The sequence below is a fragment of the Globicephala melas genome, chromosome 17 (genome assembly GCF_963455315.2).
Source record: "Globicephala melas chromosome 17, mGloMel1.2, whole genome shotgun sequence".
In the NCBI taxonomy this organism is placed as follows: Eukaryota; Metazoa; Chordata; class Mammalia; order Artiodactyla; family Delphinidae; genus Globicephala; species Globicephala melas.
In genome coordinates, this window is record NC_083330.1 from 8030669 (window position 1) to 8058479 (window position 27811).

Sequence of the window (27811 nt, forward strand, 5' to 3'; positions counted from 1 at the left end):
CTGGGAAGCTCTGTAACAGGAATAAACTAAAGGGGGGGCCAGTGACAGATGAAGTTCTCAAAGGCTGTGTGCTAACCCCGGACAGGAACTACTGTGTAGCCAGTTTCTGCTTTGCTTTTCTGGGTGAATAAGTTAAGTATTCCAAACGTCAATAGTAGCAGGTGGGCAGCGTGTAGCACAGTGGTTGATCACACAGACCACCTAGGTCTAGATCCCAGCTCTCCACTCCCTGGCTGTGTGGCCTTGGGCCTGTGACTAACCTCTCTGAGCTTCAATAATCTCATCTGGAAAAGGATCATGAGAAAGACAGCATCCTCCTTAGAAGTTATTAGGAGGAATCCTTTAGGTAATAGTTAAAGCATAGGATAGTCTCTGGAATACAGTAAGTATTGCTTAAGTATTAGCTATAAGTATCCAAGTTCAAAGTGTACTGTAAGGCAGATATCATCACTACTATTTAATCTTAATTGTGTACTTTGTAATTTGCTATTTTTGTTCACCTTCTCTTTTTCCTGTTCATCTACTCAGACCTTCCACTTGGGTTGAGCAGAATTAGCCACGTGGCTTAGTACGCAAAACTGGACAATGCCGTTTACCTGGAGATCCAGGACCCGGAAAAGCTATCTTCCCTAAAAGCTATCTGAATCCATAGGGCCAGCTGGACCAAGTCCCCTGTTAGAGTCCACTGGGTCCCTTGCTTCCACTAAAAAGGGCATTAGAATCTCTGGGGGAGTTTGAAAAATACTGATGCCCAGGCCTCCCCAGAACAATGAAATTAGCATCTCTTGAGAGTAGGGGCTGGGTCTCCGTTTTTTTCTTTTTTTTAGAGAGCCCCAGGTGGTCAATGCTGAGACCCACTGCTCTAAAGTAAATCGACCCCCGTAACTCCCCTACCCCCTTGGCACACAGAGGGTTTTCATTTCTTGAGTGTAGCGAACGCTTTTTGAATTCACCTGTTGTACTATTTAAAGTGCAGTGGAGGCAAGTGACAGGAAACCGGGGAGCATCCAGGTCGCCTGAAAACTCGCTGGAAATACAGATTCTCAGGCCCCAGTCCAGACAACTGAATCCGAAACTGGGAATGCACACTGTTTGCACAAGCTCTCTAGGTGCCGACGCTTGTGCACACTAAGGTTTGAGAACCTGGCTTAGACCAGTAGGGACCCATACCTAGAAATGAGGGCAGGGCCACTTCATTCAACACAGGGATGGGTGTGTGCGAGGGCAGATATGGGAGAGGCAGTCATAGCGACCTCCTGTATGTCTTTTGCTGCCGTAGTTAGATGCTTCCCGACCCTTGTGGTCGACGGAGCAACCAAAGAAGGAGCCCTGAGAAAAGTCTTAGGATCATTTTAAAAGTATAGTTTGCATCGGGGACCTCCAGGCATCTATATGGAAGAGGTCTGTCTATTAGGGTCAGCCACATCTGGGGCTCTTGTGGATACGGAAAGCTTTTGGACCTTTTAAGAATGAGAAGCTTGGGTCAGAAAGAAGTCTTATTTAACCCTCACGTTTTCCCAGACTAGCTTCCTTCATTTGAAAGGTTCATTCCCCATAGAAAGTCTACTAACTGGGAGCTGCAACCCAGATCTGCAGTGTTGGCTTGGTTTTTGGACGCCACCACGATGTAGTCTGTAGTCTCTTTACTGTGTGAATATCCATGGATCTAGAAACTTCCTTAGTGAGAGCCTCCCCAAACCCCAATAGCAATCTTGGGCGATCCTTACCCCTGGACTTTCTGACCCAACATCAAAAACATAGCAGTTACCATGGCAACTACCTGGCCATATTTTCACATCTCCCCCTATGATAAGTAGGGCCTCTTGAGCAAAGCATAACAGCATGAATTATATTATTTATTGAGAGGTTGCATTAAAATAAACCACATTTGATCATGTCTTTAGCTCTTTGCTTAATTTTGCGGATTCTTTTCACTTTTAGTCTTGGCTTCCTAGAATCTTTGGAAAGTAAAATAATATATAAAAATTATATAACCCCATAAAGCTTTAACAGAGGGTAAAATACGTTGGTTATTTTCTAGCATGTCTGAAGAAGATAGTAATTGTTTAATATCTTTGATTAATAAACCATTGCTTATTAATCAACTAATATTAATTAATCAAACAACTTAGCAGTCATTTGAACATATAAAGGTTTGAACCTTTATAAGGAAATCACTAAAGAGGGAATTATGGACATGTTTCTCTCTTTCTGCTAAGTGAAAAAATTAGGAAGTAGGAGATATTAGTGTATCTACCAGACAAATTATGCTAGAGTTTGTCATTTTATACTTCAAAAGGCTAAATGAGAATTTACGGAGTGTCTACATATTATGAATCCGTTTGCATTGTGAGGTATTCAGGACTGCTAGATATCTGTCATTTACATGTATGAGATTTTGTGGAGGACAGACATGGAAAGGACTTATTTTCTTATTTTTCTCCCCATCGTTTCTGTCGGCCGTTCTCCATCAACCATTTCTCATTTCTTCATGAAGTCTCAGGAAGAACCCATAGCTTTTTACAACTTTCAGTTATTTAAAAATCTAGGTTGGTATCGTCTAGTTTAAAACTTCAGACTCAGTTCTGGCTTAATGCTGATCCCTTTCCCTTCTCCCAGAACCAGACCTCTTCCAAGCCTGCCACCAGCGCTGCCTGTCCCGGCTGAGGACCCCCAATCTCTCATAGCCGGGGTCTCCTCTCCTGGCAGCCTGTCCCCTTGGCTGGGGAAAGGACCTGCTTCATCCACGGGGTCCATTCAACCTGGGTAAAACACGCCCATCCCCCCTCCACCCTGGCCCCGCCCTCACTCCGGTCTTTGCGTGGCCGTGGCCAGTGGAGCAGTCTGTTGCCCAGGGCTACGCATGGCTGACATCCACTCGCAGAACGAGATGCCAGCCCCTTCTCTCTGCACACCCAGTGCTTGGTAGGGTTTTCTTGGAGACTTTCTCTCCCTTTCTTTTTGAGAAGATTCCCCCAAAGAGAGAGCGAGGAAATGGTTGGAAGTGTGAGTCTTGCACTGGGGGTAAGTGATACTCTTTTCTTCCCTGCGTACCCACCTCAGGAAGGGGAGAGGAAAGGGGTAGCAGTTGGATGGATAGCAGAGCTGACGGCTTGCTTCTTAGTCCAGGATCTCACCTCAGGCCCCCGGCACCAGGGAATTATTGACCCTAGTGCAGAAGTCTCTCTCAGCCAGGGAGTGGGGAAGCAGGGTGGCTGGATCCTGTCCCTGGTTGGCTGGAGGGACAGGGCCTGGTCTGACGAGCCCTGTCATCCTTTGTCCTGCCCTTGCTGCTGGAGTGTCAGCGTGGCTCGGGGTCCCTAGGTCTGTGCATAAGTAACTGTAGATAATTACTCCAAAGGAAGAGGTGAATTATCCCTGCTGGGCCCGCCTGTATCGACAGAGCATGGACATGCCTTTTATCTGAGTCCAGGCAGGCGGGGGCCCAAAGCACATTGGAGCTTTGCTCTCATTCAGCTGCTCCAGCAGGAGGGAGAGTGTGCCTCCCTGGCAGGCCCACACAGGATGGGAGTGCGTGGGTGGAGTTCGGGGATCCTGGCATTTTAGGAAGAACTCTTTCGCGTCAATGACAGGCCATACTAACTGCTCACTGTAGGCTGCCTCCGCTCCCGCAGTGGAGAGAACAGCCTTTCACTCTTCCCCAGAATAGCAAGGCAGTGTCTGAGCCCTCGGGGCCATAGGCATAACCTTCACAAACAGAAATCAATGAGAATCAGGTGGGAAGTGGTATCCTCAACACATTTCTGATGAATAATAATTGTTTATATTTGCAGGGGCTTTTTATATGCTAGATTTGGGGCTAGGAGTTCAGGGTAGGCAGCGTGTAGACACATGACCCTGTTCTCAAGTTGTGGACAAGTAGAAATGTATCTCCAGTCCCCCTAAGCCAGGGGGAGTCGAACAAGATGGGGCGTATACATTAAGAGTTTCTGTCACTTTATACACACCATCTCTTTTAATCCTCACAACCACCCTGCGTGATTGGATACTTTGATTCTCCTCAGTTTCTTCAGATGAGAAAGCTGAAGCTTAGAAGTATACATAACTTGCCCCAGATCACACGGGTGGACAAGGACAAGCCAGGGGTCAGTCCCTGGTCTCTGGCCTTGGATGTAAACTTCTAACGCTTGTGATACTGCCCAAGTCTTTACCAGCTTAGCAGACGTGGGTCTCGGCAGGAAAACGGGGGTGTTCAGAGCTCACAGGCTTCAGCATCAATGGTGCAATTTTTGCTAGTTTTTATAGTTAGGTCTTTAAAAAAAAAAATCAGAGCCGATAGAATAGCTGCTGTGGTTCTCTTCCACCCTAGATCTCTAAGGAGCAGGTGGTTTTCTCTGCATGGGACACGCCATTCTAGGTCACTTCAGAATAATCATTGTTACCCTAAATGGAGTAAGCTGAGTGTTGTTTTTAAAATGACCAATCTAATTGCAGCTCATAGATGGATCTGGTAGCCACTTAAATAGCAAGTCTAAGGAGCTGGGTAGAGGGAAGCACTAAAAGAATTTGTGGAAAGAGCATCTCAATGACTCGACTGTCCTGTAAGCAATTACTGTTTAGATTGCAGAGTAAAGGTTTCAAAGGTTAAAATCCAAGCACATGAGCAGAACACAAAAATGTTCCAGTTGCTGGAGGATCTGTGGCAGCCCCCAAACTGAACAGAGAAACGACCCACAGATAGAGGATCCCAACAGAAGCCCAGCAGAGCTGCATTGAAATGCCCTCTGCCTTCTTTTTTAATGGTCTCAAGAGGCAAGAATTTCAAATCACAGATGCATTTACCTAGTTCTGTGTTATTATCAGTAACTATGATTAAAGCTCAAGAAAATGGAACTTGAGTGGACACACTTTGTAGTTTTTGTTTTGTTTTATTCAAATTTAGCAAAACTCACCATTTTATTTTCTCAAAGCTTCTGAACATGTCTTTCAATGAAAAGAAGCAATTATAAATTTTGAGGGCAAGATTTTCTAGAAAGTAGAGAGGAGGAGCGTGGGGGGAAAGGAGAGTTTTTGGTTTGTCTACGCACAATTCCTCTTCCCAGGCTGGTCTCCACCAGCGGTGTCCAGAGACAGCCTGCATTTGTAAGGATGTCGGAACCCACAAATATCAGGTGATTTGACTTGAAGGTTAATATAGGACTGCCTTGTTCTCTGGCACATTCTGTGTCCTGAAGCTGAAACAGAATGTACCAACCACTTCTTGTGGCTAGGAATGGAGACCATTGGGGCCAGGATCTTTGGAGACTTTCCTTCCTTGTTTACAGTCAACATGGCGATGTGCCCTCTGGCACGCGGTCAGCGGGGCCTGGCACTCCCAGCAGTCAGGTTTCCGACCGGTGAAATCAGAGGCTGGGGTCCGATCTGCTGAGACGTGCTATTGCTGTCAGGATCTTCTGTGAGGCTCCTGGACCACTTTCCATGGTCGGTGAGGAAGCAAAACCGGTCGGGAATGAGTTGGCTGTGGCATAAGTCCCGGTACCTGAGCCAAGCTCCCCTCCGTTCATCTCGGCTGTGCTGACGCAGGGTTGACATGAGGCAATGTGCCGCCAGGGCCAAGGGCAGGGAGAGAACAGCACGTCGGCCAAGGGCACGAGAGCGGGGAAGGGACCGTCCTCAAGCCTGAGGGAGAAAGGGTGAGAGAGAGCCGCGAAGTCTGCCTGAGGAGTGTTTACAGGGAGGCAGTCGACATGGCGACAGCAGGCAATTAGGGATTCCCGAGTGAGAGCGGGTAGAGGACCTCCTTCTGAGATGTGGCCTGCGGGGGCGCGATGTCCCCCGCCCCTGCCACTTGCTCAGACATCCCTCTGGGACCCAGAAATCCAACCAAGCACAGACCTCTGGAGTCGAGAGTAAAATTTCACAAATGCAGCCCTGGCATTGTTCCTTGGCGGACGGCTTTTTCTTTTCGTGAAATCCCATCTCTTCTCTCAGCGTTCAGCACCTGCTCTGTTCCTTAATAGCTCCCCAGGGCCTAGATCCAGCTGGGCTTCACTTACAAAAACGAGAAGGATTACAGGCTTCTAAACAGAAAGGATGGTAGAGATCATCTAGTTCACTGACCTCATTTTACAAATGAGGAAATGGTGGCCAAGAGAGGCTGAGTTACTTCCCTGGGGTCACACAGCTTGTGCAGGGGGCAGAGGGGGGATATCAGCTCAAACGGATGAGCCCTCACTTAGCCTGTGAGGGGTCAGCGGAGCCGAAACCTGCCTCCTCGACACTGTTCTCTCCACACTGGTGGGTGGAGAACCATTAATTAAGGAACACAGTATAAGTAAATGTTATTAATGTGGCCAGAGGACCCAGAAACTCTCAGATCCTGCCTTCAAGTAATCATTCCTTTATATGAAGTCCCTAAGAGAAATATATCCATGGGCCAAATGATCAGTAAGGCAAAAGGGAATATTTTTAGTTAGCCCAGGCTCTGTGCCAGACGTAAGAGGGTTCTATCAGATTAAAGTCAGAGCTGGCCTAGGCAGCAAGCCCCCGGCCAGAACGATGCAGTCCATTTTTAGGAGGTTGTTTGGAAATGCCAGTAGGGAGCGTGGAAGAGCAAGGCGGCCCATGGAGACGGAAGTTCTCCTCTGTTCTGAAAATCTTGATGGCACTGAGCTGGACACCAAAATGGCCCCGGGGGCCATTTTTTCAAACTTGTTCAATTAGTAATTTAAGAGCTGAGGGTGCTGAGGTCTAGAGAGGTAAAGTGACTCCTCTCCCAGCTTTGACAAAACTCTGGGAACCTTCGGACAGACCATGGTGGAGCAGCCTGTCCAGGGGGCGGTGGTTTGATGGGATCCTTTAGAAAACTGAGAAGCTGCTGGAGGGCCCAAAGGGGAGCGAGACCCGCGGTCACACCTAAGCAGCTCAACACTCAGAGACATCCCGACTCGAGACAAAAGGCAGAACCAGGTCCTTCCCCTCTCCAAAGGCAGATGGACTCAAAGACAGGTGAGGCCCAGAGGCTATGCGGCTGACCTTCCGGGAGCATCAGGATAGATGATGGGACCTGATGGCAGGCAGTCCTGGGAGTTGGAGTCCGAAGCGCTGAGTGTTTACCTGGGTCATTCGGGCAGAGACTGGATGAGTTAAAGAGGCACTTTAATGACTGGTTTGATCTGACAGATCCTAACTTGTAGGGTTCTTCCTATCCCGTCCCACACGACTTCCTGACCGAGCAGGGGGGCCTAGAGATCTGAGCGGGTGTAATGAAGAAGCTATGAGATCATCCGAGACTGTGCCGTGGATATAAAAAAAGGGAATCAACAGTTTCCTGTAATTCTAACGCTCAGAAAGGCCCTACCGTGAACATTTGTGTCCCTCCTTTCCTCTCTTTTTCTTCTTTCTTTCCTTCCTTCTCTTTTCCCCACAAAGAGATGCTTCATTAAGAGGCTATAGCTTGGCTCCTAGAGCAGAGGTGACAGCTGTTGCCGGGCCCCAGCAGCAGACTCGAGCTGGGGGTAACCCAGAAAGGCTCTGCTTTGGTTCTCCCCGCAGCTGTGTTCCAGCCAGTTCTCTGGGTAGGTGGGTTTTCTCTGTTTCTCGGTGCAGTGGTGGGCCACCCACCATCATGTGCTCCTGTGTGCTTCCTGACACTCAGCCTCTCAACTGGAGTCACGCTGCACATAGTTTAAAAAAAAATCTTTGTTTTACTTAATATTAAATTGTGTGTAATTTCTCACGCAATTAGCTTTTTTTTTAAAGGGAACGCTATTTATTTATTTATTTTTTTGTCTGCGTTGGGTGTTCGTTTCTGTGCGAGGGCTTTCTCTAGTTGCGGCGAGCGGGGGCCACTCTTCATCGCGGTGTGCGGGCCTCTCACTATCGCGGCCTCTCCCGTTGCGGAGCACGGGCTCCAGACGCGCAGGCTCAGTAGTTGTGGCTCATGGGCCCAGTTGCTCCGCGGCATGTGGGATCTTCCCAGACCGGGGCTCGAAGCCGTGTCCCCTGCATTGGCAGGCAGATTCTCAACGACTGTGCCACCAGGGAAGCCCAATTAGGTATTTTTAAAGAATATTATTGCAAATGAAGATAGCATGATTTATTGAATCCATCTGCTGTTGTGGCTGTTCAAGCAGTTTCTTATTTTTCACCCTGCTTTATATTTTTATACATCAGTCTTGGTGGGTAAGTATGATTCTTTCTGTACGGTAAACTCCGATGTTCTTAGAAGGGACATGTTTAAGGACAGAAGTCTCATGTTTAAGGATACCCATATTTTAGTGGTCTTAATACATTCGGCCAGATTTCTTTTTGGAAGGAGCAAGCCAATTCACACTTCACACTGCCAGACACTGACAGGGTCTCCATCTCACTGCAATTTCTTCAGCATTTTACCTTTGCCATTTTGACAGCTGGAAAATTTGTCCTTTTTATTTTAAGAACTCTTCTTTTTTTTAAAATTTGGGTGCACCGAGAGGCCTGTGGGATCTTAGCTGCCCAACCAGGGACTGAACCAGGGCCCCCCAGTGAAATCGCCAAGCCCTAACCACTGTATCGCCAGGGAATTCCCTAGAACTTTTTAAATAGCATGGTATTGGCTACTATATTTGTTTCATTTTTAAACCCAGCTTATTTTAGATTTTATTTTAATGTGATCATTTAATAAGGATGTACTGTTGCTCGTTGTTCCCTGGGATTGTAGAGCGTAAAATGTAGACAACTGGATATATCAGCCCTAAAATATTTCTAAATTTTGTTAAAATCACCTGTGGAATTTGCATATATTTCCTTTATTGTTAGTGTGTTTAGAAAAACAGGCCTTATCCAGAGATCAGTTACGTTCTAATACATGTATTTTTCAGTCTTTTAAGACAGGGGTCCCCAACCCCCAGATCCACAGCCTGTTAGGAACCAGGTCTCACAGCAGGAGGTGAGCGGCTGGCGAGTGAATGAAGCTTCAGCTGCCGCTCCCCATTGCTCCCCATTGCTCCCCATCGCCTGCATTACCACCTAGGCCATCTCCCCCCACCCCACCCCCATCCGTGAAAAAAATGTCTTCCACGAAACCGGTCCTTGGTGCCAAAAAGGTTGGGGACGGCTGTTTTAAGATACAGCTTTTATGATACTAAAGCTAATTGTGAAAGTACCTCCTCTGTGTCACTCCTCATCCAAGCTTTCATGGAAGATTTAATTTCACATGCAAATCAATCCTGCAAAACGGATGCCCTTATTATCTCCTTGTCTAGAAAGTGAAGGCACCGAGACTTGCAGTGGTTAAGTGACATGCCTACATCACTAGCCATCGAGTTACAGAGCCAAGGCCCTCTGGCCAGTGACAGGGCTTTTCCCTAGGAAGCAACGCAGTTTTAGCAGGGGAAAACTAGACCAGCCAACACTGAAAAGCAGAGATGAGATAAAGATGGACAGGGTCTAGCGTGCTCCTTTCTGCTTAAATGACTTCACACCCGTGTTAGAATAAAACCAGACTCCTACACGTGTAGGATCAGGCCCCTGCTTTCCTCCTGTCTGACCTCCATCCCACCCCCCGCCCCAAACTTTATTCAACTCACATCGACCTTTTTCCTGTTTCTTTAACAGGCCAAGTTCATTTCTGATTTAGGGCCTTGGCCTGACTATGGTAAAGTGATCATTTACCATTTTTAGTACCCTTGTCTTGACATTTACATTATCTAATAAATATTTGCTACGAATTTTTGTAGTTTTTTTTTTTTTCTTTTAGGGAGGAGTTGTACCATTCTGGGAATTCAACTTCTATGATATGATGCTTCCCTTTCTAGGGCCTTAGGGAAGACAGGATGAGATCACAGAATAGTGCAGCTGGAAGAAACTTGGATTTCCTTCCGTAAACAAGGATACAGGTTCCCAGAGAGTTGGGGGACGTGCCTGAGATTGCGCAACTAAATTAGCAGTGTGCCAAAAAATTACTAGAAATATGATCTTTTGACAGGATTCTGGTACCTTCAAATTCCCAGACTCCTCATCAATTTTCTCCATTTATTCATTCTTTAAGCAAATGGTTATCAATCAGTTAATATGTTCCAGGAACCACACAAGGTGCTTAGGGTGTAGTAGGGAGCTTTACAGACAAAACCTCAGTACGTACAGAAGTCAAATTCTTGTTTGTGTGTGTGGAGCAGTGAAGGCGATAGAAAATAACAAACAGAGGTACAATATAATTTCAGGTCTTGATCAGTGCTATTCTAGCTCCTTTATAAGCTTCTCCTTACAATCATTTACATTCTACAGGTAGATCTCCACCTGTCTTCTCTTAGGCGTGGAATGGTATGATGTTTGGTTTCAGGGGCATCTTTTCAAGTAAGACAACAGAGCAGGAGTAGAGGTCAAATAAATCTCTAAGGAAGCACCTTGTATACTATCTGTCAAAAATAACAGAAAGATTTGCCACTGAAGTGTTCATAATTTTTAAAAAACTCTGAAAGTTGACCTTGCTATAAGAAAATAGACCCTGCTGAATAGAAGGGAGATACATACTTTGGAAATCTAAGTACCGTCTTTCACTTAAGGAATACATCGTTCAACTTCCTTTCACACCAGTTACTTATTATTGCTTTGAGAATAAGGTAGCTAAAATGTGAATTTTTTAGTTTTATTTTTTATTGTGGTAAAACATACATAACAACATTTACAGTTTTAACCATTTTTGAGCGTACAGCTCTATGGTGTTAAATACATTCACATTGTTATACAACTATCACCACCATCCATCTCCAGAACTGTTGATCACCCTGAACTGAAACTATACTCGTAAAACAAAACCTCGCCATTTACCCTGCCCCCAGCCCCTGCTAACCACCATTCTACTTTCTGTCTCTATGAATTTGTCTAGTACCTCATGTCAGTGGAATCATACACTATTTTAAAATATTATTTTTAAAACTGACCTACTCTATATAGGAATCAAATAGTAAATTACTAGCACAAGTTAACTCTGTTCTGACCATTGTCACTGATTGTGGTTTTTATGCATTTTGCTTATTAAATCTGTGAGGTGGTGTTAGTGAAGGAGATGATTTCAGGTCATTTTGACAAAATAAATCACTAGAGCCCTCTCATGACATACAGGGCTTCTAAGTGAATTGAAGAAGGCAAGTTTCAGACCAAGATCAACTTAACTACTTATGTGTTATGGTTATTGATTTCCTAATTGGAAATATAAGGTTTTTTTTTCTTGGCCGTGCAACTTGCAGGAGCTCAGTTCCCCAACCAGGGATTGAACCCGGGCCCCGGCAGTGAAAGCCGGGAATCCTAACCACTAGGCCACCATGGCACTCCCAGGATATATAATTTTATAAGAGCTTTAGGTCCTACATCATATGCGTTCGAGGTGATGCTTCTGGTGCCAATAAAAAAATTTCTCTGATGTTCAGAATTATTTTCTTTCCTGAAATAGCACTAAAAATGGTTTTGAGGGCTTCCCTGGTGGCGCAGTGGTTGAGAGTCCGCCTGCTGATGCAGGGGACATGGGTTCGTGTCCCGGTCCGGGAAGATCCCACGTGCCATGGAGCGGCTGGGCCCGTGAGCCATGGCCGCTGAGCCTGCGTGTCTGGAGCCCGTGCTCCGCAACGGGAGACGCTGCAACAGTGAGAGGCCCGCGTACCACAAAAAAAAAAAAAAAAAAAAAAATGGTTTTGATTGATCATAACACATGCATTTTAAAATGGGCTAAAATTGATTACAGCATACTATTTGATTTAAACAAAACCCAGATTGTAGGGATAACTCCAACAAAGGCATTAGCAACATCACTTTCATTTTCTGTGTCTGTGCTAATTGAGTAGACAGATTTTTCCTTTTAGCAAACAGATACTGATAAAACATCTTTAGCTGTTTTGCCACCATTAATTGATGGCAGGCAGGCCTTCAATGCCTATAAATTTGATGTATGTTCAGCAAAGCCACACATTTTAAATCTTGACTTTTAAGATTTTATAAGTGTTAAATATGTTTTAACTCACGACGAGAAGTGCTTAAATTACATATTACTCAAGCATACTTGAAGAGGTTAGGGAAATCGTCTTGGATGCTTTCAATTTTCTGTCCTCTAATTGAATTACCTTTGGAAACGCTCCTGTCTGCTCACAAAGTTGAAGCGAGTGGATTTTGTACCCACCAGTGCAGGTCGCAGGCTACAAACCCAGTAAGATTTGTACCCGTGTTCCAAGAGTGCTTACTGAGTATTTTTCAGCAACTTAAAGGGCTGGGAGACTGGAATTTAGAAAATAGATATGCTTGTGTGCCACTTACTGGCTCATACTAACCTGAATTACTATGTGTTCACGTGTTCTGTTTCTCTTCTGGAGGAGACTCGCTATTCATTGCTATTTTATTAAATATGTTATTTTATTAAATATGTATTTATGGTTGTCAGTGGTGATGGTGATGGTGGTGATGAGGATGATGATGACTTTTACCGAGAAAGCCAAGGACAGGAGAAAAGACCAGATGGGAGGAAATAAGGGCATGAAGAAAAGCAAGGGGCAGAATTTCTGGGCGAGCCAGCCAGTCCTGTCACTCTGCTCTGCTCGCACGGGCCATGTTTCAGTTTTGCAGGCACTCTTGCCTCTTTCTTTAGATGGAAACAAATCTCATTTTAATTGTAAAAGCCTTCATTTACAGTGAATTTAACAATGAACAAGAAATAGATAACTAGTAAGTACCTACTTATAGCACAGAGAACTCTACTCAGTACTCTGGAATGACCTATATGGGAAAGACTCTAAAGAATCTAAAAAAGAGTGGACGTATGTATATGTATAACTGATTCACTTTGCCGTACACCTGAATCTAACACGACATTGTAAATCAGCTCTATTCCAATAATTTTTTTAAAAAAGAAGTAGACTTGCTGGTGAAGATGTGGAGGAAAGGGACCCTTCCTACACTGTTGGTGGGAATGTAAACTGGTGCAGCCAATATGGAAAACAATATGGAGGTGCCTCAAAAAGTTAAACATAGAACTACCGTATGATCCAGCAAGTCCACTTCTGGGTATCTAAAGGAAATGAAACCATTATCTTGAAGAGATAGCTATACCCCCATTTTCATTGCAGCATTAAATAGCCGAGGTAGGGAAACAACCAAATGTCTGCCAACCGATGGATGAATGGATCAAGAAAATGTGTATATATATATATATATATATATATATATATATATATATAGACAATGGAATAATATTCAGCCTTTAAAAGGGAAGGAAATCCTATCATTTGCAGCAACATGGTGAAACTGGAGGGCATTATGCTAAGTGAAATAAGCCAGACAGAGAACGATGGAGTGGCATCACTTATTTGTGGAATCTAAAAGAAAAAAAAATAGTCAAACTTATAGAAGCAGAGCTTTGAAAAGTGGATGCCAGGGGCTGAGGTTGGGGAAAATAGCGAGAGGTCTGTAAAGAGTAAAAATCTTTCCGTTATAAGATGAATAAAGTCTGAGGACATAGCATATAATGTGGTGACCACAGTTGATAACACTGTACTGTGTGAATGAAATTTGCTAAGAGAGTAGAACTTAGATGTTCTCACCAAAAATAAAAAAGGGGGGGTAAATATGTGAGGTGATGGGTGTGTTAATTAATGGGGGAATCCTTTCACAATATACACGTATATCTAATTATCGAATCGGTACACTTTAACTATCTTATAATTTTACATGTCAATTTTACCTCAGTAAAGCTAGGAAAAGAGAAGTGAATTTGCAGATTTTTAATTAACCAAATGCAAAGAAAAAAAATCTTGGTATTTGAGTAGTCAACATAAGAACATTCAGCAAGAACACAGCCCAACTCAGTTTTCCAAAGAACTGATTATTTTATATTTTAAAAGATTTCTTTTCTCCTACATCCTAGAAAGTCCAAAGCAGTGTCATGCACCTGGCAAGGAGAGGAGAAGAAAATGTTGTCTCATATTATTGAACAAGTGCGTACACACCAGGAGGACCACTTTGAATCAGGTTTGAGCCAAATCATACTTAACAAAGGTGGCCCGGGGAAGGGGTGGGCACCAAGAGACAGAAGCATCCCATGAAGCACAAGCCCAGCAGAATCAGTTCTCACCCCTGTGACCCAGGCATTATACCCGCGACGCCAGCACAGACACAGCTGTTACTTACTGCTGTCCTTGCCTGGAGCAGCTGAATGGCTTTCACCTAAACCATAGAGAACATCCTTGGTAAGTGCATTCAAAATCGCCACTGTGTTTATGTCATAAAAGGGAGGTATAAGGAGACATTACTTAGATTAGAATTGCTCTTTGCTTGTCTAGTGAAATTATTACATAATTAACATTCTTGTTCCCGTAAGAGTTTATTCTGCACAATAGAATGTTTTGAAGAAAAGCAATGCCGAACTTTGGTTTCATTTGACACATGCCAAAGCTCTAGTGTAAACCTAGAGTAGGAGAGCAATGCAGAGTCCCTAACTCTGGGGCGCAGCAGGTACAAAACATTTAAAAACTTCCAATGTCTGAAAAATTGCATATTAAAGATTCCTAAGCCAGGCGCAGTCAAGAATTCTACAGCCAGACTATTTACAGTAAGTCCCCTACATACGTGTGAGTTCGGTTCCGAGAGTGGGTTTGTCCAATTCGTTCGTTAAGTCCAACAAAGTTAGCCTAGGTAGCCAACTAACACAATTGGCTATATAGTACTGTACTGTAATAGGTTTATAATACTTTTCACATAAATAATACATAAAAACAAACAAAAAATAAACATTTTTAATCTTACAGTGTAGTACCTTGAAAAGTACAGTAGTACAGTACAACAGCTGGCACACAGGGGCTGGCATCGAGTGAACAGGCAAGAAGAGTTACTGACTGGGGGAGGGAGAGGAGGCGGGAGACGGTAGAGCTGAAGGGTCATCAGCAATAGCAGACGGAGGGCGAGGTTTAATTTCACTCACGCCTGATGGTGAGGGAATGCACGGTCGCATCTTTGAAAGTTCACAACTTGAAGGTTCGTATGTAGGGGACTTACTGTACAGCATATTAGTCAACGTCTGTGTTTAAAAAAATCATTCATAAAGTGATTTAATATATCATCTCTGCTTAAAAACTGCAGCATATCATTAGTGAATAACTAACTTCGGAGTGCACTGAAAATGAAAACTTCATTTTCAATTTTAAGAATGAAATACAATACCAATTTAACTATTGCTTAAATACCTGGAAAGTCAAACTGTCTTTCCTAGGTAGGTTTTCCATTTGGGCGAAACCGCGCACATGAGAGGTAGCATCACCCACAGAGGGACTATTTTATGGCAATCATAGCACTAAAGCACATTGGCTGGTATATACTGTATAAATCACAACATCAGAGGGGTTCCTGACCTTGGCATACTGGAAGTCCCCAAAACACAGCAGATCGGGTAACCCTGAAGTGCAAAGATAATTCTCTATAGGAAGGAATCACTATCGTGGTGTCTTCCTTGATGGGAACATTGGTGGAAGGCAGTTATCACGTGCAGTCCTGGGTGGGGTTGGGTTAAACTTGACAGAAACGGCAGCCGAGGTGCTGAGGGCAAAACCAGAGATGTGGTAACAGAAGAGTGAGACAGTGCAGGCAGCATGTGGTCATAGCCATCCCGAGGAGAGAGATTCCAATAGCCTGCCTCAGGAAGCATCGCCTGTGCATTCAAAGTCGTCTTCTAGCTTAGCCTTTGTGAACATACACTCACGGGGCTCCAGAGAGCACTCGGCACCGTGCGCAGCTGCACGGGTGTTGACGGTGAACAGCAGATGTGAGCAGGCCGGTGCCGGTGCCGCAGGCAGCCCGGGCTGCAGCCGTCGGCACGGCGCTGCATCGCTGCATGCAGGGGTGCTCTGGCCCCAGCTCCCCAGCTGCAGCACCAAGCTTACAGGAGGGGCTGCGGTATCGTCGCCTTGGCGGGGTGGCCGAGGTGCAGCTCTGCAGTAACTCTACGCCCACCTGATCCCTCCCTTCACACGAATGTGGTCTCTGCCCAGAGCACACGATCGAGCCCCCTTTTCTGCTTTCTCCTCCTCCTCGTGCTGTCAGCGTGACTGGCACCTCTCCCCTGCCCCCTCGCCCAGCTAAACTGGGGCGGCAGATCCCTGTTTTTAATCGTTATCTGTGCACTTAGGTGCTAGACCTTACTTATTAGGGTGTCCAACCCCTGCCTTTTATAAAGGCTATGAATAGCCAGAGAGTTAGGAAAGTGCTTAGAATTGCTTCCTTAGATTAACCGTGGCGCCCTGGGCTGTGTCTGTAACGTCTGAAAGGTCAGGGACATCTGAGAGCCCACGTGCCTGTAAACAAGTCTGACTATTAGGTGAAAAAGCCAACGCACTGTCCAAAGGAAGGAACCAGACCGCGTTCTGCCTCTTCCTTTAGCTTCCAGCAAGCAGCTGCTCTCCGGGCCTCTTCTTCCCATACACCAGCTGAGTGGGAAGAAGTATTTTTACCCCTCTCTCTCCTTCCCACTTCGCCATGCCAGGGATGCGTCATTTCTTTCTTTACCCCTCTGGTGAAGCTGTTGGTTAATAAGAGCTGGGGGAGGGGTGGGAGTTCTGATCTTCAGGGCCCTCGGGTCTTGTGTGGAAAGTGAGGGGTCCTTCTCTGGTCCAGCTCAAACGTACCGACAGCCTCTGAGCACCCAAGTTCTGCGTTTAGTTCTGCTGAGTCTTTTTTCTTTCTTCTCTCTTCTACTATCTTAATGTGGAAGTGCTAGCTTCCCAGAGGAAACACCCCAGCCAGGAAGTGGATACGGGAGAGAAGTAAGGGATGCTGGGGAGGAAGTAAGGGTGATGAGAATGGAGACACCAAACACAGAGGTTTGCAGCCTTAACCCGCATGAAGACGACACGAGGAGCTTGCATAAATTCAGATCCCCAGATCTCCCCGCCTACTTGAATTTGGATTCAGTAGCTCTAGGATGGAAGTACTGGACCCCAGAATCTACATGCTGGCGCCCTGATAATATCATAAAAGTGAGTCTTGCATGTTTTCCTGTCCTACAAGAATCAAGTACCTGTGGCTTGAGCTCCCTGATCTAAGTCAGTGCTTCCAAGTGATGTGTGCTCAGATACTGCTTCCCAGGGCGTGGCCCAGGGACCCTTGGCCAGCCTCATCCATTTCCCTTGCTGTGTTTTCCAAATACTGTCATTTGTTCTGAGTGTGCTGATGTGAAAGAGGTTGTGAGGCAGTGGCTAAGCCGTACTGTTTTAGAATCCCATACAGGCTAACTATCCCTTGAGTAATAAAGTTAATTTCAGAAGAATTATAAATAAACTGAACGAGGAGAGTAGAAAGGATATAGTTTGGGGCCAGGTTGGGGTTCAGGAGAGGTCTCTGCACAGTCCTTGTCCACTGCACCAATCCAGAGAGACAGAAAGCCCTGGCGAAAGGGAGGATGCCACAGTTCACATTTTTCAGACAAGGGATGCTCTCTTGTTGTGTCTAATCACTGCTTCTTCTCTTTCTTTCACCTTTTGACAGCGGTTCTCACTGCCTTGCGTTTTTAAAGCATGTCGTAGGATGCTGCTTGACTGTCCAGGAAGATAGTACTCACCCATCAGCTGTACGGGTTCACAGGCACGTCTGGTGAGAATTCAGAGGGATTTTTTTCTTTGTTTTGAGGTCAGAGGATGGCATCATGTCAGTGACAGCACATCTGCTGAACTTGTCTTTGACATCAGCATCTGGAAAGATAGAGATCAGGTGGCCTTCCTCTGCCAACCAGAGCCCATGCCGCGTTCAGACAAGTTCCCCCTCGTATATGATTTTCGGCCTCCCAGGCTGCAGGCAGTGTCGGGTGACAGGGTGGTCAGTGTTCCGGGTACTCTCACCCTCCGGTTCCTTGTCCTTGACTTGTCCTTTCCTGACTAGTGTCTGCCAGAGGGTTCAGAGCAACGGTAGCAAAGAACACTTGTTGCTCTGAAAGCCCGTCACACCTGTTCCCGCTGGAGGTGCTGCAAGGGGTGGAGGTGGAGGTACCAGTAATTTAAGATGGTCTTATTGGCAATTTAGTTAAACCTGCTGTGCTGTACTGTCTCAAAGCAGGAAGGTAAATGAACGTTCTAGTGACTGAATCAGCTGGCATTTGAAAGGGGGGGGGACAAGAGAGAGACACCTCCCCGGAAATCTTGACAGGTGAAAAATGACCCAGAAGAATCCTTTGTTAAAGAGTCAGCTTGGCTGGCACAGGTACTAAAAACCAACTGATATTTGCTATAATTTGCTTAAGATTTCTGCTAAAAGTCCCTGCCCATTTCACCAGCACACAGAGGACAGGGGATGGGTTTTACATATTGTTGTTTTCTACCTACATGCTTTTCTTTGACTATCAACTCTCAATTATTTGTAATATCGCAAATACACAATTATGGTTTAAAAAAACCCACAGATTATTTTTAGTTGACTTTTACACGTAGTTTTATATTTACATATGAAAATGGGTGTGCTGCATGCTTGGAGAATTCATGTTTAACAAAGTAATGAAGCCCGACTGGGCCGATCGCCCTCTGCAAGTGTTGGCCGTCTGCCCAGTTCCTGTCGGACTCCTTTTATGGGCTCTTATCTATAACCCATGATGTCCTGGGATTCAATATTAGCAACACTTGGACATTTTGGCTAGGAGGAGAGATGAAGTTAAATGTTTGCGTTTCTACCTTTGTCTTTTGACAGAATGAATGGGAGTTGCAAATGTAGTGAAGCACACTGGCCGTGCTGAGCAGGCTTGGTGCCGCTGAAGGGGGCAAAGGATTTGGTAGCACATGATGTGGGTCTGAATCCCAGTTCTGCTACTCAACAGTATAGCCCTAAGCAAGTAATTTCGTCTCTCAAACATCAGACGCTCACCAGCTAAGGGTCATCATCATCAGTGGCCTGCTTACCTCCTGGGGTGTGTGTGAAGGTCAAAGAGGATGGGAGATAGGAAACCATTTAGTAAACTGCAACTCGGTCTTTTATATTTCAAACAAACAAACAGTCTAGGGCTCCAGTGCTAGTAGGTCTCCTACACGTTAACAAAGCGGTATCTTAGCTTGAGCGAGCGGTCATTCTCATAGTGATCAAGAATGAGATTTTCTACACACAGAGAGATAGTCCGCCCCAAATAAATTGCAAATTAACTTTCAGCTTACTTCAAAGTTTCTTTTCAAGCTGCAAGAGTATGAGAAGGAGGCATCAGAACAGATATCCTCATGCCGAAATCAGGAAAACTCAAATAGAGGCTCAAAGCCAGTGGTGTAGCTTCTACACCTCTGACCTGCCCAGGGTGCAGATCTTGGCTTTTTCTCCTCTCCCACCCCCAAACCCTGAGGTGATCTCATTTAACCCTGTGGTGTTGAATGCCATCTGTATGCTGAAGATGCTGGAAGTTACAGCTCCAAATTGAAACTTTCCCCGAGCTCCAAACATATACCCAGTTAAATTTTCAATACTGTCACTTGGTTATCTAACAGGTACTAGAAAATTAACATGGCCTGTACTGAGCCATTGATCTCCTCTTCAAGTCCACTTCCCACCGAGCCTTAAATATTTCAACCAATGGCAGGACCAATAGCTCAGATCAAAATTACAGGAATCATGCATGCTAGACTCTGCCCTGGAGCCTACCAGGGTTCAAATCTCAGCTCTGCCGCTTATCAGCTCTGTGACTTTGGATAAATTACCTTATCGTTCTGTGCCTCAGTTTCCTTATCTGAAAATGGGAACCATACAGTACCTATCTCTTCATGTTTTTTGGTGAAGATAAAATATGTGTTAGTACACATCAAGCACTCACAACGGTGCCTAGAGCGTTGTAGGTTCTATGGAAGGGTTTGCTGTTGTTATCATTTCCTCATGCCTTATCTAAATTTCATTAGCTTTACTTCCAAAGCATACCTTGGACTGGATGACTTTTCACTATCCCAGTACCACAACCCCAGTCCAGACCATCATTCCAGCTCTGCAGAATTCCCGGGCCCTTCCTACTCGCCTCCCTGTCTTTGCTCTCCCTCTGCTCTGTCCATCCTCGGCAGAGCAACCAGAGTCTAGGCTCCTTACCTGCAAGTCCCACCTGTTCTAGTCCTGCTTTCCTTTCCAATCTCATTCCTGTTTCCTACCTCATTCAGGATGGTCTAGCTGCCATGATGGCGCATTTGCATCACTTAATTCTCAGCTCAAATGGCATGTCTTCTAGGAGACCTTCTCTTGTCTCCACCATCAGAGGCCTCCTCTACCAGTCACTGCCCACCATCGTCATATCCTCCTCTTTTCTTCATAGGCTTAGCAGGATCTGAAACGACCATATTAATGGACAGGCCTAGAGGTCCCTGTTCATTTCATCCCATGGAATCTCAGGTCCTTGACTGCGAGGACCCACTTTGTCTACTTTGTTGCCATCTGACAGTGCTAAACTTTACCTGATGCTTGAGAGCCTGGAAAACAGTAAAGTCTAAGAAATCCCCCCATCCTTTGTATTTGAGAAATGATTTGCTTGCAAAGAACCATCCTTCATCATACACCATGATCAAGTGGGGTTTATCCCAGGAATGGAAGGATTCTTCAATATATGCAAATCAATCAATGTGATACACCATATTAACAAATTGAAGGATAAAAACCGTATGATAATCTCAATAGATGCAGAAAAAGCTTTTGACAAAATTCAACACCCATTTTTGAAAAAACTCTCCAGAAAGTAGGCATAGAGGGAACTTACCTCAACATAATAAAGGCCATATATGACAAACCCACAGCCAACATCATTCTCAATGGTGAAAAACTGAAACCATTTCCACTAAGATCAGGAACAAGACAAGGTTGCCCACTCTCACCGCTATTATTCAACATAGTTTTGGAAGTTGTAGCCACAGCAATCACAGAAGAAAAAGAAATAAAAGGAATCCAAATCGGAAAAGAAAAAAGTAAAACTGTCATCGTTTGCAGATGACATGATACTATACATAGGGAATCCTAAAGATGCCATCAGAAAACTACTAGAGCTAATCAATGAATTTGGTAAAGTAGCAAGATACAAAATTAATGCACAGAAATCTCTTGCATTCCTATATGCTAATGATGAAAAATCTGTAAAAGGAATTAAGGAAACACTCCCATTTACCATTGCAACAAAAGAAATAAAATACCTAAGAATAAACCTACCTAAGGAGACAAAAGACCTGTATGCAGAAAACTCTTAAGACACTGATGAAAGAAATTAAAGATGATACAAACAGAGATATACCATGTTCTTGATTGGAAGAATCAACATTGTGAAAATGACTATACTACCCAAAGCAATCTGCAGATTCATTGCAATCCTTATCAAACTACCAATGGCATTTTTCACAGAATTAGAACAAAAAATTCACAATTTTTATGGAAACAGAAAGACCCCAAATAGCCAAAGGAATCTTGAGGAAGAAAAATGGAGCTGGAGGAATCAGGCTCCCAGACTTCAGACTATACTACTAAGCTACAGTAATCAGGACAGTGTGGTACTGGCACAAAAACAGAAAGATAGATCAATGGAACAGGATAGAAAGCCCAGAGATAAACCCACGCACATATGGTCACCTTATCTTTGACAAAGGAGGCAAGAATATACAATGGAGAAAAGACAGCCTCTTCAGTAAAGGGTGCTGGGAAAACTGGACAGCTACATGTAAAAGAATGAAATTAGAACAAGCCCTAACACCATATACAAAAATAAACTCAAAATGGATTAAAGACCTAAATGTAAGGGCAGACACTATGAAAATCTTAGAGGAAAACATAGGCAGAACACTCTCTGACATAAATCACAGCAAGATCCTTTGTGACCCACGTCCTAGAGAAACGGAAATAAAAACAAAAAGAAACAAATGGGACCTAATGAAACTTAATAGCTTTTGCACAGCAAAGGAAATCATAAACAAGACCAAAAGACAGCCCTCAGAATGGGAGAAAATATTTGCAAATGAAGCAACTGACAAAGGATTAATCTCCAAAATATACAAGCAGCTCCTGCAGCTCAATATCAAAAAAAACAAACAACCCAATCCCAAAATGGGCAGAAGACCTAAATTGACGTGTCTCCAGAGAAGATATACAGACTGCCAACAAACACATGAAAGAATGCTCAACATCACTAATCATTAGAGAAATGCAAATCAAAACTACAGTGAGGTATCACTCACACCAGTCAGAATGGCCATCATGAAAAAATCTACAAGCAAAAAATGCTGGAGAGGGTGTGGAGAAAAAGGAACCCCCCCCTTGCACTGTTGGTGGGAATGTAAATTGATACAGCCACTATGGAGAACAGTATGGAGGTTCCCTAAAAAACGAAAAATAGAACTACCATACGACCCAGCAATGCCACTACTGGGCGTATACCCTGAGAAAACCATAATTCAAAAAGAGTCATGTACCACAATGTTGATTGCAGCTCTATTTACAATAGCCAGGACAGGGAAGCAATCTAAGCAACCTGTCAACCTTTATCCATCGACAGATGAATGGATAAAGAAGATGTGGCACATATATACAATGGAATATTACTCAGCCTTTAAAAGAAATGAAATTGAGTTATTTGTAGTGAGGTGGATGGACCTAGAGTCTGTCATACAGAGTGAAGTAAGTCAGAAAGAGAAAAGCAAATACGGTACGCTAACACATATATATGGAATCTAAAAAAACCCAACCAAACAAACAATGGTTCTGAAGAACCTAGGGGCAGGACAGGAATAAAGACGCAGATGTAGAGAATGGACTTGAGGACACGGGCAGGGGGAAGGATAAGCTGGGACGAAGTGAGAGAGTGGCATGGACATATATACACTACCAAACGTAAAACCGGTAGCTAGTGGGAAGCAGCCGCATAGCACAGGGAGATCAGCTCGGTGCTTTGTGACCACCCAGAGGGGTGGAATAGGGAGAGTGGGAGACAGACGCAAGAGGGAGGGGATATGGAGATACATGTGTACGTATAGCTGATTCACTTTGTTATAAAACAGAAACTAACACGCCATTGTAAAGAAATTATACTCCAAAAAAGATGTTAAAAGAAAAAAGAACCATCCTTCCCCAAAATGACTTAGTTCATGGATGCCCCCTGTTTACCTATAACAAGGCCAGACACAGACCTTCCAAGTTTCTATTCTTTGCCTTCTAAATGACTAGCTGAACTGCTTGTCTCTACTGAGCAATTGGATCGAAATATTTATTAACCAAACTTTGGTTAATATTCTCTCCTTCCCCGAGACCACTGAACTGTGGCCCACCCTCAGCCTGAGCCAGCAGGCGGGTGAGAATACGTTGGCTGCAGGGTAAACTGTTCTCTGATCTACTGTCTGATCAGACCACTCCTTCACCCCACTCTCCCACTCACCCCACTCTCCCACACAGATTCTTTCTAGCCTTTTCACTCCTCCCTGTAAAAGAAAAACCCTTGTTTAACCGTTGAGGTATTCACAGATCTTATGGCCACAGCTTCCTTTCTATTGTAATATTCCTCTTCTCCTACTGCAATAATTCTTTTCCTCCCTTGCAACAATCTTTCTGAATAGTCTCTCTTAAATAAATCTGGAATTGTTTTTTTTATTTGACAGTTTCTGGTGTCTGAAAGGCGCCTGGCCCATCATAAGTGCTTAATGGATATCTATTATGGAATAAAAATAGAGTGTCATTTGGGATTCTAGTCAAAATACTGCAGCTTCTGTATGGCAGCCCTGTGCACGGTGGATCCGTTAGGGAACCGCTGACCAAAACTGCCCGCCTTGGCCAGGCACGATGGTAACCACTTGCCTGGGCTGTCTCACAACAGGAGGTCCCGATAAGGAACACGGTGCTTGCACGGTGCTACCACCGAAAACTAACCGGGAGAATTCGAGAGGGGCGGAAAGGAGGGAGGAGATGCCAGCCCATAACATATCCTGCCAACCTCCCAGAATCCTTCTTGCTGGAATCCATCTTGGCTGAGAGAGGCGCATGCCACCCGGAAGGATGCTGAGTCAGACCAGATATGGGCAACAAGCAAGATGACTGGCCAGAGACAACCCGGAAACTAACCCCATTACCATAAAACCTGAGACTGTGAGCCACGTGCCAGAGCAGTTCTCCTGGGTTCCCTTACCCCACGATCTCCGCCCAGGCGCCCCTTCCTAGTAAAGTCTTTTGCTTTGTCAGTACGTGTGTCTCCTCAGACAATTCATTTTTGAGTGTTAAGAGCCCACTCTTGGGCCCTGGAAGGGGTCTCCCTTCCTGCAACAAATCTAATGCTCATTGCTTAATACCCCCTCCCACCACCAACTGCTATGAAGCACACAGACAAGGCATTCAGGCCAAGAGTAGGTGGCTGATGGTAGAAATGGAATTGCCATTTACCCAGCCACTTCTTTCATTCTTCTTCACTTGCAGAGAAAATGCCTGCCCTGGTCGTTCCAGAGTTTAGTTCCCTCATTCTCCACTCTAGCCTGCATTGTGTACCACCCGGACTGGGATGCTGGATAAAGATGAGATGCTGAATAAAGATGCTGAATAAGGATGGGTTTGTCTTTGTATCTGCAGGAGGCGAACTACCCATGTAATCCAGGGCTATTATTGTAAATAAAATTTCCCACTTTTCAAGCAGATATTTAGCATCTTATAACTTTTGTATCAACTTTGTGTCGTATTCTTGGTTACATTTAAAAATTAAAACCAACAGAAACAAAACAGTAAAATAAAATACTCACTAAGTCCTAAATACTGCCACCCCAACACACACACACAATCTTCCATTATTTTTACATTTTTCTTTGCTTTAGATCACCCGTGCTTAGTCTCAGTCTGACAATAATTTTATGGGAAAAATTATCTTCAGCTTTGAAAGATAGAGCAACTCCTATATTTTCCATATACTGTTTAAACAGCTATGATTTAAAAAAACCAAACTTTCCACACCAGTTTATTTTTTCCTCTTCTCGTGACTAACCTAAGCATCCTTCTTAATTGCAAATATATTAAATGATAGTCATGACTGAGGTACATAGCTAATTTGGGTTTATTGCCTTCTTACATGCATAACAAACGAGCTTTGCAAGTTGGTATGATTACGTTTCAAGACCCATAAACTATTCATTTTATCATAACTGTATTGTCAATTTTGAGTTAATTTATTTAAGAAAATTCTGCTCAGTGCTCTTAAGGACTCTATCTCAGGACTGGGCATGGAAAAGGGTGTCAATTAACTCTTTATTGGTGGGTTGATCATGGAAAGAGACTCTGCCATTCATGGGCCCTGGTGGTTACTCAGCACAATAAAAAATGCTGACACCAGCTGTTCTGGTGATAAGAGAGTCATTCTGAACTTGTAAGAATTAGAAATGGCTAATTATTCCAGATAAAAAATTTTAAAAGCAACATTCGGTTTATTTTAAACATTTCACATGTCAGGCAATCAGGTAATTTGTTGAGTACCCTCATCATGCTTGGCGTTGCACTAACAGCCAATGGGTGATTAAAAAAATGGCATAAGAGCTCTTCTTTCAACACTGTTTTAAAGAATCTATTTTTATTTTGTTGCCATTTGCTTGGATTAGTTTAAACATTCTTTGAATTTATTTTCCTTACATTACTGATGTGTTCCTTTATTCCAGCTGAAATTGGCTCTATTTCCCAGAGTTTAAATCTTCTTGACAGTTATTGATAATGCCATTTCTCTACCCAGTGAATCACTTCACCCAGGACATACTTAATTCCTTTAAGCTTTTCTCTTCTTGCTTTCTTCTCCTCCTCCATCTTAACCAAATTCTGATTACTGAGCTCATTACAGTTTGTTTCCGGGTGTCTTTTAACATGTAGCGAATCTGAAATGTTTTCATTGAAGCAGGGAAATTGCTACCTTCCTCATTCATCCCACTGCTACCGATTTTCAAGCCCTAAGAATTTATCTCCATTTTGAAGATACATCATGGCAAAGGAGGACACAATCACTGATTATTTTTAAGTTTGGATGGCTTAAAACTAGCTTAAAACACCTCCTTTTTCTCCAGATAAACTTAAAATTTGGTGCTACTTTCTTCAATTGATTCACACTTGTAGTGTCTTATGTCTTCAAAATTCATATTATAGACCCTGTTCAATTCTCCAAGTACGAATAAGGTTGTCAGGCAGCTTCAAGACTGCAATCAATGAGTAATACATAAAGAGTGCAACGAATAAGTTAATTTATGGAAGGGCTCTCTGGTGATGAAAAGAATTAATGAAGTTTCCAAAGGTGCCCAATTTGTAATCTGGGGAGAATCTGATGCTGAGAGATCTTGACTTCAAGCCAAAGAAACAAAGACTACAGACCTACGAAAACCGGAGAGGGAGAGAATTATTATCTAACTCAGAGATTGCAAACAGCAGAACTCCAAACTTCGTCTGGCCTACAGATTGTTTTTGTTTCTTTAACTTTGGTTTTGAATGCTTTTAGGAAAGGCAAGCTGATCTGTCCACCACACTTCCCACCATCAACACTGCCCGACCCCTGAACCCATTCACGCATTTGTATTACCCGCCTGGCACCTCAAGGCATTTCAGTCTGTGACCCAGTTTTCACAGTAAGGAAATGAGAAAACTGTGGAGGTGAGTGATTTGTTCAAGGTAACCGATGAGCAGTGTGTTTCATACGCGGGTTACCTCACCCACATCCTGACTGTCCGTCTAGAATCCTTTGTACTTCAGCCTTGGTTATATTAGTCTGAGATTAAAGTCAGAACCAACTAAAAATCTATGAATGAAATCACAAAAGTAGTTTAGAAGAAGGAGTTATGAAAAGGAAGCTTAGTTCAGGAGGTGGAGTAATTTAACCAAGCTGAAGGAGAAAGCTGGGTTTTGTGTCTTATACTCAACACCCTCCCCTACACACACACACACACACACACACACACACACACACAGGGTTTATTGCTTATTTTGCAAAATGAAGGGAACAGCCTGTGAAAGGTGATTAAGTTATGGCATTTCTTTCTGTAAGCAAAGAGTCAAAATTGCCAAATAAATTTGTAGAAGGTGCTTGCCTTTAAAATGCCATTGATCCTTCAAAAGAACAACCCAGTAAACTAACATACATTAGTAAAATCTTACGGCATGCTCAGAAATTATTTTCTATTGCTATCATATCACTCATGCAAGATTTCCTTATGTCAGTACGTCTTCATTTCAAAAAGACCATTGGGGTAGGTGAAAGAGGCAACTGTGCTTCTTAACCAGTCATGCCATTAATGCAGTAAGCAAGCTCCACGATTACATAATAGGAACATAAAAGGGAACAGAGAAAGGTTTAGTTTGGGGAATTCTGGGCTCCTTGCACTTTCTGACTCAGAGCTAAACATTCGTTAGGAGAACAATGCTTCTGGTGGTTTTCTAAGACATTTAGAATAAGCCATTAACAATTAGGGCAGGTGACCACAGAATGAAGGGCGAGGTTCAGATTGGTAATTAAAATACACTGCAGCAACATGGATGGACCTAGAGAGTATCATACCAAGTGAAGTAAGCCAAACAGAGAAAGACAAATATCATATGATATCCCTTATATGTGGAATCTAAAAAAATGATACAAATGAACTTATTTACAAAACAGAAAGAGACTCACAGACAGAAAACAAACTTATGGTTACCAAAGGGGAAAGGTGGAGGGAGGGATAAATTAGGAGTTTGAGATTAAAATACACGCGCACTACTATATATAAAATAGAAAACCAACAAGGATCTACTGTATAGCACAGGGGACGATACTCAGCATCTTGTAATAACCTATAATGGAAGTCAGTGTAAAGAATATATATATATATATTTACACATATGTGTATGATTGAACCACTTTGCTGTACATCTGAAACTATCACATTAT

At 43.7% G+C, this 27811-nt stretch overlaps 1 protein-coding gene and 2 long non-coding RNA genes across 6 annotated transcripts in view; 2 read left to right on the plus strand and 1 right to left on the minus strand.

The window, feature by feature from the left end:
- The window catches only part of CLVS1 (clavesin 1), a 415580-nt gene that overhangs the window by 224379 nt on the left and 163390 nt on the right, over positions 1 to 27811 (plus strand). The window lies entirely within an intron of this gene.
- On the plus strand, positions 2861 to 27808 carry LOC115854989 (uncharacterized). 2 transcript variants are annotated; one of them, XR_009559661.1, is made up of 5 exons: positions 2861 to 3024; positions 13850 to 13953; positions 14070 to 16949; positions 17458 to 17562; positions 23756 to 27808. It is a non-coding gene; the product is annotated as an uncharacterized lncRNA (long non-coding RNA). The 2 variants fall into 2 exon arrangements; XR_004040197.2 differs by having other exon boundaries at positions 13850 to 16949.
- The window catches only part of LOC132593806 (uncharacterized), a 124885-nt gene continuing 110889 nt past the window's right edge, over positions 13816 to 27811 (minus strand). The window contains exon 4 of the long non-coding RNA XR_009559662.2: positions 13816 to 17660. This is a non-coding gene — a long non-coding RNA (uncharacterized lncRNA). The remainder of the gene's footprint in view (positions 17661 to 27811) is intronic.